Source organism: Leucopleurus acutus (genome assembly GCF_964270905.1).
Source record: "Leucopleurus acutus genome assembly, chromosome: 17".
Classification (NCBI taxonomy): Eukaryota; Metazoa; Chordata; class Mammalia; order Artiodactyla; family Delphinidae; genus Leucopleurus; species Leucopleurus acutus.
Window position 1 is genome coordinate 69,094,260 of NC_139159.1, and position 10,369 is coordinate 69,104,628.

Here is a 10,369-nt window from a genome sequence, read left to right on the forward strand (position 1 = left end):
CAAAACAAACACATACAGAGAAAAGAGTCGTGGTAAATTCTTTGACTGACATTCTTGTCCGATTCTCACCTCCACCAACAGCTTAGGTAATATTAGTGTAATTTAAAACAAGAAACCCAGATCCACACAGGTTGAGAGCTTTGCCTAAGTCTCACCAGTCACGGGCAGAGCTGAGAGTAAACGCAGGAGCCCCTGCTGATCTGGGGTCTCCTCTGCCACGTTGTAGGGTCTTGGTCACATCAAGCCACAGTCTTAGCTGCTCATGGCACTGCCTGTGCTGCTTTCTGCTTCTGGTTTATACATTAATATTCACAAAAGCTGCTGGGTTTTCATGAAACCAGCCTGCTCTCAGTCTAAAACACACCTCCCATGGTTTAGCTATTATCCTGTGCCAGTTCTCTGTGAAAAGGCTCTGCAATGGTTGAACGGGTTTAACAAGGCCTTCAGAGGTTTTAAGAATCTTCAGAATGGACCGAGAAGATCATGTGATGGTTTCAGCATTTCTACGAAGTTAGGGGAATAGCAGTTTGTGGAAACAGGGAAGGGCCCAGATCATCCGTTCCAAGTCCATATATAACAGTGTAATGTAGACTTTGGTAAGTATTTTTGTAAAACCCCGATTTCCGGAGGAATCAAGACTTTCCCAAATTATCTAAGCAAGTAAAGGAAAATCAGTTTTTTTCCCTCTCCCTCTCTTTTTTTCTTAACCAGAATTAATCACTAATGGTCCTAGTTTTCCTATTTTTTTCCCCCCTCATATGTAACGTCATGAAAAGGAAATTATGCTAGGGGTCAGGAGGCCTGGGTCCTAAATTCTACCCTGATATTAAATGGCCATGTGCCCCAGCATCAGTCTCCCATCTGTAACCTATGAAGGCACGCTCTAAGGAGCCAGCCTGCAGTGTAGTACAGAAATCTAGGTCCTGGGGTCAAGCAGACTATGTTTTAACCCTAGCTCTACCCCTTGAACCAGTTATTTAAATTTCTCTGAGCCCCACTTTCCTCATCTGTAAAACCTGTCTCAGAGGCATTAATGAGAATTAACAAAATGGATGCAAAACACTGAGCACAACCCTGGTACAAAGCAACAGGTAAATAAATGGTAGCTGTTGTAGTTACTGTCCGTTTAGATAATCTGGGCCTTTGAACTGGACTGTATGAACATAGCTAATGAATAGCCCTTGCCTTCAATAATCATGGATTTATTGCCCAGACAGAATGATTGAGGAAACATCATGCAGCTGATTGATAAGCTCATCACAATTCAACTTTTAAATGCATGAATTTTTCTAGCTTTGAGGAGCTATTCACACAGTGCCTTAAAAAAAAAACAAAAAAAGTCAACCAGAGCAGCTTTAAATAGGCCAGTTCTTGACTGTTAGTGGAAAAGGAAGTCAGGGCAAATGGGAATAAATAACATCAACAAATAATTATTATTTTAGAGTACGTCTTTGACTTTTAGGGTGGAACATTTTACCCAAATGTGTCCCCCTGATTTTTCACCAAATACCATCCCAGGCTCTTCCTTTGCTGCAGGGAAACTGCCCAGAGTTAAGTAGTAAGAGGCCAGAGGAGACGTGATGAACCCAGGCTGTAGTTTGTAAAACGAAGTCACCTGACCAATTACATCAGGGTCACCTGGGAGTTGTTAAAATGCAGATCCTCCAGCCCCAAATGAATGAGACTATCTTGGATTGGGGATTGAAAATAAGCATTTCTAACAAGCACCTTTTTTAAAAAATTAATTAATTAATTTTTGGCTGTGTTGGGTCTTTGTTGCTGTGCGCAGGCTTTCTGTAGTTGCGGTGAGTGGGGGCTACTCTTCCTTGCGGTGCGCAAGGGGCACCTTGCGGGCTTCTCATTGCGGTGGCTTCTCTTGTTGCAGAGCACGGGTTCTAGGTGCATGGGCTTCAGTAGTTGTGGCACACGTGCTCAGCAGTTGTGGCTCGTGGGCTCTAGAGCGCAGGCTCAGTAGTTGTGGCGCACGGGCTTTGTTGCTCTGCAGCATGTGGGATCTTCCCAGACCAGGGCTCGAACCCGTGTCCCCTGGATTGGCAGGTGGATTCTTAACCACTGCGCCACCAGGGAAGCCCTAACAAGCAACTCTGATGCAACCAGAACTTTGAAAACCACTGATCTTGGGCCAAGTTGTAATCGTGCAGTTATTGCCACATATTATTCATGTGTCATCTCAGTAGGATTTCTCCCTGTTTCCAGTAAAAATGCATGGTCTAGAAGGAGCAAAAGATAAGCAAACAAACCATCCTAGGAATTGTGTAGCCAAGTAATAGAGATAAAGACAAAGTATAGGGCTTCCCTGGTGGTACAGTGGTTAAGAATCCGCCTGCCAATGCAGGGGACACGGGTTCGAGCCCTGGTCCGGGAAGATCCCACATGCCGCGGAGCAACAAAGCCCGTGCACCACAACTACTGAGCCTGAGGTCTAGAGCCCGCGAGCCACAACTACTGAAGCCTGCGCACCTAGAGCCCGTGCTCCGCAATAAGAGAAGCCACTGCAATGAGAAGCCCGCACACTACAACGAAGACCCAACACAGCCAAAAATAAAATAAATACACTAAAAAAACAAACAAACAAAAAAACAGAGTATGGTGGTGTCCCAAAGCGGGGAGTGGGGTGGAGGGCTGGGGGAGGGGTGGGTCAGCCTGCTTGGGGACACAGTAGGAGAGTTGTCAGGAAGTTCTTCCCTGAGTGGAAGCTTCACCTGCACATTTTCTAGGGGACTAAGTGGGTGGAATGTACCACCGGTAAAGAGATCATGACTTGCTGAAGGCTCAGATGATGGTTAGCATTTTAGCAATAAAGTATTTTTAATTAAGGTTTAAAAAAAAGTAAAAAAGAAACTGCTGTGATAGATGGATCTGTGGCAGGACAAGAGGGAAATTTAGACTGAGAATTCAGGAAAGGCCTCTCTGAGGATCTGGGACCGAGGTCTGAATATTGAGAAGGGGCCACTCCTGCAAGCAACTTGAAGAGGCGTTTTCCACAGAGGAAACAGCATGACAAAGACCTTGAGGCAGAAAAGTCTGGTGAGTGTGAGACACAGAAAGAAGGCCAACGTGGCTGCAGCATCAAGAGAAAGGGGGAGAGTGGCACAAGATCATGTTGAAGAGGCAGCGAGGGGCAGGTCATGAAGCAGATGGTTTGTGAGTGTCTGGAAGAAAAAAACCAGAATCACAAGGAGTCAGCACATAGCATGAAGAACAAATTGTCAAGGACTCTACACCACCAAATCCTCTTCACTTTAAAGAAAGATGAAGATTCCATTTAAATGTAAGTCTTTATTTCTCTCTTCATTACCTACTTGCTTGTGTATGTGATAAATACCAAATTTATATTTTTAAAAAGTGGGTGGAGTGTGGAGGTTAATGGATGGTTGGGGACAGGGTACAGAAGCAGGAGGAATAACACGAACAAAGAAGAGAGATGCGAGAGCCCCTGGCACGTGTGAGGGATTGCAACCATTCTTCACGCGGCTGGAAGGTGAGGAGTGAGGTTTGGAGGGAAGCGGAAACATGTTTTCTCAGCTGTGCAGAACTACAAAGTATACCTTCCTCAGAGGAGGAAAGCCATCTCAAGTTTCTCGCATTAAAAAGCATAAACAAATCTCTAGGCTCTACTAGGAGTTGATTTTCCCCCCTTTTCCTGATTTTAAAATGCACGCACATCCTACACCAAATTCCAAGAAGACGCTGGATACAGTCAGCATTTTGAGCCTGCTTCATTTACTCTGCAGCGCCAGTCTTTTCAATTGTGATTTATGCTCAGACTGTGATTGAGTGAACTTAGTCAATTAACGTCACTCAAACCAAAGATTTATTTTCCATAAATATCTCCATTCTTATTTTTAGGAGGTAGTGTTATAACTATTTTAGTTCAAGTTGGTCCTATTTCATATATCTATTGCCATGTGACAAACGCTCCCCAAACTGAGTGGCTTAAAACAACCACCTTTGTATTCCACTATTCTGGAATCCAGACTGGGCTTAGCTGGACAAGCCCTCGGCTGATTTTGATGGTGGTCACTCATTGGCTGAATTCAGCTGTGGGCTGGCTGGGGGCTGGGCTCAGTTGATATGCTGGGATAGCAGGATTTCTCTCAGGCCACTTCACATACCCTCTGGCAGGGTTGTCACACTTCTTATATGGCAGTGCAGGCTGCCAAGAGCACCAAAAGCACGCTGCCACTTGTGCTACATTCCACTAGTTGAAGCTAGTCATAAGCCCAGCCCAGATTCATGGCAAAGGGCCTACACAAGGCTGTGAATGCCAAGAGGCATTGTTTCCTGGGGCCACCAATAAAACAGACTGCAATAGTTTGCTCTCTGGTCCCAGAGGGCTCACAATCGTCCCACATTCCAAGACCTCTAAGAGTCTCATCTTATTACAGCATCAATCTCAGGCTCAGGGTCCAAGGTCTTTTCATCTAATTCAGTTTGAAGTGTAGGTGAGACTCCTCAGGTATATTTTCCTCTAGATCTGAAAACCTGTGAACTTGAGGCAAACTGTTTTTCCCCACATACTGGTGAGAAAGAGACAGGATAATCACAGTAGATACTCCCATTCACCATGGAAAGGAATGGAAGGCATACAGCAGTTGCTGGTCCGTAGCAATTCTGAAATCCAGCTGGGCCTATATTACCATTTCCCCCTGCTCCAGGGACAGTTCTGATTCCTGAGAGTTATATTTTTCATTGCTCATTTGTTTTCTACATGGATGTATCTCTAGACAGTTCTGGGTGGAAAATGTATTTGTTAGATAGCTTCTTTTTTTCTTAACTCTAAAGTCTATACCCTAATTAATCATTGAACACATGCCAGGACAAAAAAAAAATGGTACAGTGTTATAATCACAAAAGTCTCTTGCGGAATGGTATTATATTCCAGCAACCATTAACGCACGTTGCTTGGCTGCTTAGGAAAAACTAATAGCCAAATAAGCAGACATCAGTGTGTACAAAGCATCGGACCCTCCAGGTGTCCTTCTCCTCTTTTCTGCCTCCCTGCCAGTCTAAGCTCCTTGCAGGCAGGTCAGTACTGTAGTCAAGAGTGTTCACTCTGCAGTCAGACTGAGTCCAAACACCAGCACTGCTACTTAGTAGAGGTGTAAAGTTGGACTAATTTTTGAGCTCTTTAAGCTTCCTCTCAGATAAAATAGAATGGTGATAGCACCTACAGGGCTGTTGTAAGGATTAAGTGGGGTTAATGCATATAGAGTGATTAGAACAATGCCCAGTGGGCACTCCATGATCATTTGCTTTTGATACGTTCTCTCCTTTTGAGTATTCCTTGAGCACACCATACTATAAGTCAGGTACTGTAGTGGGTACTAAAAATGCCCGGGGGAAGCACCTGACTCTACCCTTTCCCACAGAGTCAGGAAAGGTTTTGCTGACTCCTGAAATGAGACTTAAAAAGGATGAGCAGGAGTTTGTCAGGTGGGCAAGGAAAGGAAGGCTGCTCTACGCAGTGAGAATCTCAATCTCAATGAGGGGGTGTAGGGGCCAAGTGATGGCACCTTGGGACAACTGCAAGAGGACTCATAAAACTTCAGCACAAACAGCACAAGACTGAAGGAGTCAGGGGACAAGGGAGGCTTGTAGCCTGGAGGACATGACACAGGGGACCAGATCACAAAAGACCTAAGCATCATACTCTGGAGTTTGAACATTGTCTTGTAAGACCTACCTTCTTCAATTGGCATATGGTCATGTCCTAGTGAGTATAAGAAGCTATAGCTTAAACACAGAGCGCTTTTTTTCGAGTGTACATTTTACTCTAAGATTCTTGGAAAAGAAACATTTTAAATTAAGACATACCGTTCTAACATTCTCTGATCCCAGTTTCCTGAAAAGAACATCAAGAGGAGGACAGAGTATGTTACCAACGCTACTTCTCCTCCACGTGCTCCCTCCGTGTAAGCAACGTGGCAGAAAGCCTGCGCGCCTAGAGCCCGTGCTCCGCAATAAGAGAAGCCACCGCAATGAGAAGCCCGCACACTACAACGAAGACCCAACACAGCCAAAAATAAAATAAATACACTAAAAAAACAAAACAAGAAAAACAGAGTATGGTGGTGTCCCAAAGCGGGGAGTGGGGTGGAGGGCTGGGGGAGGGGCGGGTCAGCCTGCTTGAGGACACAGAAGGAGAGTTGTCAGGAAGTCCTTCCCTGAGTGGAAGCTTCACCACCCTGAGAAGCATATTAGGATCTTGTGAAGCACACTGGAATTCTGCCAACTCCCCATCCTTGTCCCCTAATATTAGTTGTCTCCCCCCGGAACAAAGTTTAGAAGCAAAGGGTAAAAACCGTGGTGTGGCCTCATGTGCCACATTTGGTTATAAGTTCATTAAGATATCAAGTCTTACCCCCTGTACAGTCCTCACTACAACACCCCTCCATCTTCACTGTCCTTCGAGGCTCTAAGTTTGTTTCCTAATTGGGCCTCAATCCATTGAATCACTCTCCTTGTATGACCCCACTTCCATAGATCAGGCATTATCACGGTCATAATCCCTTCTGGTCCTGTCAGTGCTGAAAGTGGCCTGACTGCCCTGCATGCCAAGAACTTTCCCTGGGACCAAGCAACAGGTGTAACAATGTTATTTACCAATGTGCAGAGCCACAATTTTCGAAGTTCTGTGTGTATTCTTCTCTTTTTTCTAACACCTCCTTTTTTCTGATGTTTCCACCTTTCCTTTGCTATCATCTAGTCTACACTTTGGGCCCCGAATACGTGCATCCCAACCTGGTATTCTTTTGTCTTTTCACCTGCAGTACCAATTCTGCAGCATCTGGATGCTAGAGATTTCAATATCTATTCTTTTTTCTTCAGCTTCGGTGTAATTTTGAAAATTTTACTGAAAAATAAACTCTAGATAGCAGAGAGATGGGCTATTTTTATTTGAAGCAAAATCCGTTACTGGAACTGCTACCTGGAATAAAGAAAAAGACTTTTGGAAAACAAGGCATTGAACTATTCCCATAGCAACAAGGGAATGAGGCTTTTCTACATGACCCAACAGATGTTTATAGAACCACCAACTCCTAGAGAGGGTTACAAAGCAAAGAGCACAGGATTCAGAGGCCAAAGACCTGGGTACCAGAGAACCACCTCTGTCATTCATTGTATGTGACCTTGAAGTTCTTAGAATTCAAGTTCCTTGCATATAAAATGGGGTATGGGATACCCGTGTCTTCAAGGTTATTGTGATGGTCAAATGAAATAATCTGTAAGAAATTTTTTGTCTAGAGAGATCTAGACAAATTATAATCCCTCTTTTTGAGCAGATAATGCTGAAGTTTAGAGGGGACATCAACCAAAGATGAACAAGCAAGGCACGCGCGTGTGCGCACGCGCATGCGCGCACACACACACACACACACACACACACCACCAGTCTTCTGGAACATGTAAAGGGTGGGGCTTAATTCAGAGACAAAAGCCATAATAGGTGTGTGAGCCCTTGTTTCCCAATGTATTCAAAGAGCACACAAGGATCTAGCAAGGCCGAACTTCAGGCTCTGGAAGAGAAAGCTCAGTCTTTGGGCTGTGGGGCTTTTAAGGTGCATGACTGAGAGAGTACAGGTCCTTCACATGATATGACCAAGGGCTAAGGTCCAAAACTTGTGATCTCAGCAACATGATGGGGCAGAACCTTGGCTCCATCCTTACATCATAACCCCAGCACTCATCAGTTGTCAAAATCAAGAGGTTGGAGTCAGATCTGGGGCGGGGTGGGCGGGGGGCGGTCACAGCTGCATAACATGGCAGAACTTCAGTATGCAGCCCAGGTCTGCTACCGTGGTATCTTGGTTGTGAGAGCACCAGTTCAACTAAACTGCCCCTCAGATTTCTGCCATACATTGGTTTGATTGTCTTAAGCTCTCAGCTGGAGCTAGTTTCTATGGCGTTTTTCAGAGGCTACCCTATGAGGAGTCAGTCTTGGATAAGTTAGCCCTTAGTTTTCAGTGGAGTAATAAAGAATACTTCTTTTTCCGATTTAGTTCTTAACATTTTGAGAAACAAATAAGCCAGGCAGTTGAAGATAAAAATAGCAGCCTTGGGCTTCCCTGGTGTCACAGTGGTTGAGAGTCTGCCTGCCGATGCAGGGGACACGGGTTCGTGCCCCGGTCCGGGAAGATCCCACATGCCGCGGAGCGGCTGGGTCCGCGAGCCACGGCTGCTGAGCCAGCGCGTCTGGAGCCTGTGCTCCGCAACGGGAGAGGCCACAACAGAGAGGCCTGCGTACCGCAAAAAAAAAAAAAAAAAAAAAAAAAAAAGCAGCCTTATTGCTGATAAAGCCTAGGGTGGAAATATGGGTTAGGGGTACAGAAACAATGGGTTCCATAATTCTGCACTCCAGAACTAGGCAGACCAGCTACCAAGTCATATGCATCTTTCATAAACCGTGGGCCTTTCTTGGCAGGAGCAAAATGTTTTCTAATAAAATTATCAAGTGGCCAATTTCTCTGCAGAGAGGCAGATCCAAAAGGGGACCCAGTAAGTGACAAGTTTCCCCCAGTCCGACCATCATAAGCAAAATATGGTAGATACATACAACCTAGGGGAGAGGAGGAGCCAGGTTAGTATTGAGAAAGGCTAAAACTGTTAAACTAGACAGCCCATTAAGAATTTAGTGCTATGAGGGACTTCCTTGGCAGTCCAGTGGTTAAGACTCCGAGTTTCCACTGCAGGGGATGGGGGTTCGATCCTGGTGGGGGAACTAATAAGATCCCGCAGGTCGTGTGGCACCGCCAAAAAATAGAAGGGAAAAAAAAAAAAAAAGAATTCAGTGCTATGAGATTAAGTATCTACTTAGGAATCCAGTGTATTGTAGTCAGTCCTATTTCACATGAGAAAGGAGGTGTCTCTGAAGTATTCCATTAAATGGAGTCCCCATTTCACCCCCATGGATGTTTAGTATTAATACAACTTAAGAAAACAGTCATCCCAATGACAAAGCCATTCCCCATGTAATGTCTCATTCAATCTTAAAATAAACCTGTGAGATAATAATAAGAGTGACTAGGACTGTTCTGCAGATGAGCTGAATGACTTGCTAAGGATCAAACAGCTAGTAAACAAAAGACCTGGAGACTTAGTTTTAAATATTATTTCAGTGAAACTATAGGAGTTTCATAGGACCTTACCAGCTTTCCACAACACACAAGAAAAATATTGGAAGGCTCCAAATCATTGCACTTCAGTGCAGTTATTTTAGGGGTAGCAGTGGCAAAATAACTTCAAAACCATGTGTTTGATCTGGGTTATCTTTTGGTTGCTTAACTTTCATCAAGGATGTGTCTGATGGACAGAGATTTCACTACTTAAAGTCGCACTATAACTGCCCAAAGAGAAAGTGGAATGTTTTCACTTTCCCATTATTTCTCAGCTCAAAAATATTCAACAGGTTCCATTTTTTTCCCAAATATTTAACCACCAAATTGAGACAGGAAGAGTCCTAAAAACTGCTATCTTTACTACAACCATTTACCGAGCACTTTCTATATGCCAAGCAGTTCACCAGGCATGATAAATATGTAATCACAATCCTGTAAGGAGGTATTACTGTCTCTATGTTATGAATGGGGACACTTTGAGAGTTCAGAGAGATTAGTCCTTGGGTGTAAGTTCCCACAGCTATGAACTGATTAGCTTAGAACTGTTGATTCCAAATGATCAATGCTATTAACATGACTTTAGAAAAGCAAAGGACTTCAGCTGTGAAAGATCTTGCTCAGGACTTCCCCAGTGGTAAAGAATCCACCTTCCAATGCAGGGGCTGCGGGTTCGATCCCTGGTTGGGGAACTAAGATCCCACACACCACGGAGCAACTAAGCCTGCGTGCCACAATTACTGAGCTCGTGCACCTCAACTAGAGCCCGTGTGCCACAAACTACAGAGTCCACGAGCCCTGGAGCCTGCACACCACAACTAGACAGAAGCCCACGCGCCACAATGAAGACCTGACGCAGCCAAAAATAAATAAACAAATAAAGAAAGAAAGATCTTCCTCTATAACCAGCTGCCAGCTCTGTCAGCAGCAACCACTCCCTTCAGAGGCTCAGAGGCTGAAGGCTGAAAAAGAGCATTAAAAATGGGTTTCAATCTATTCATGTATTTTTAATGAATTTGCCAGTCTCTTATCAAGACTTCAGAAGTTCAAAATTGATACTGAGTCTAATAAAAAAATATAGAAAGAAGGAAAACCTACAGTATGCTATCGTGATAAATACTAAGGACAGGAGAGTGAATTAGTTATAGCGTTGGCCTCAGTGTTGAGGCATCACACAACGGATGTGAATTAATGGTATCCACAGGGAGCCATGGGATCATGGAGAATTTAAC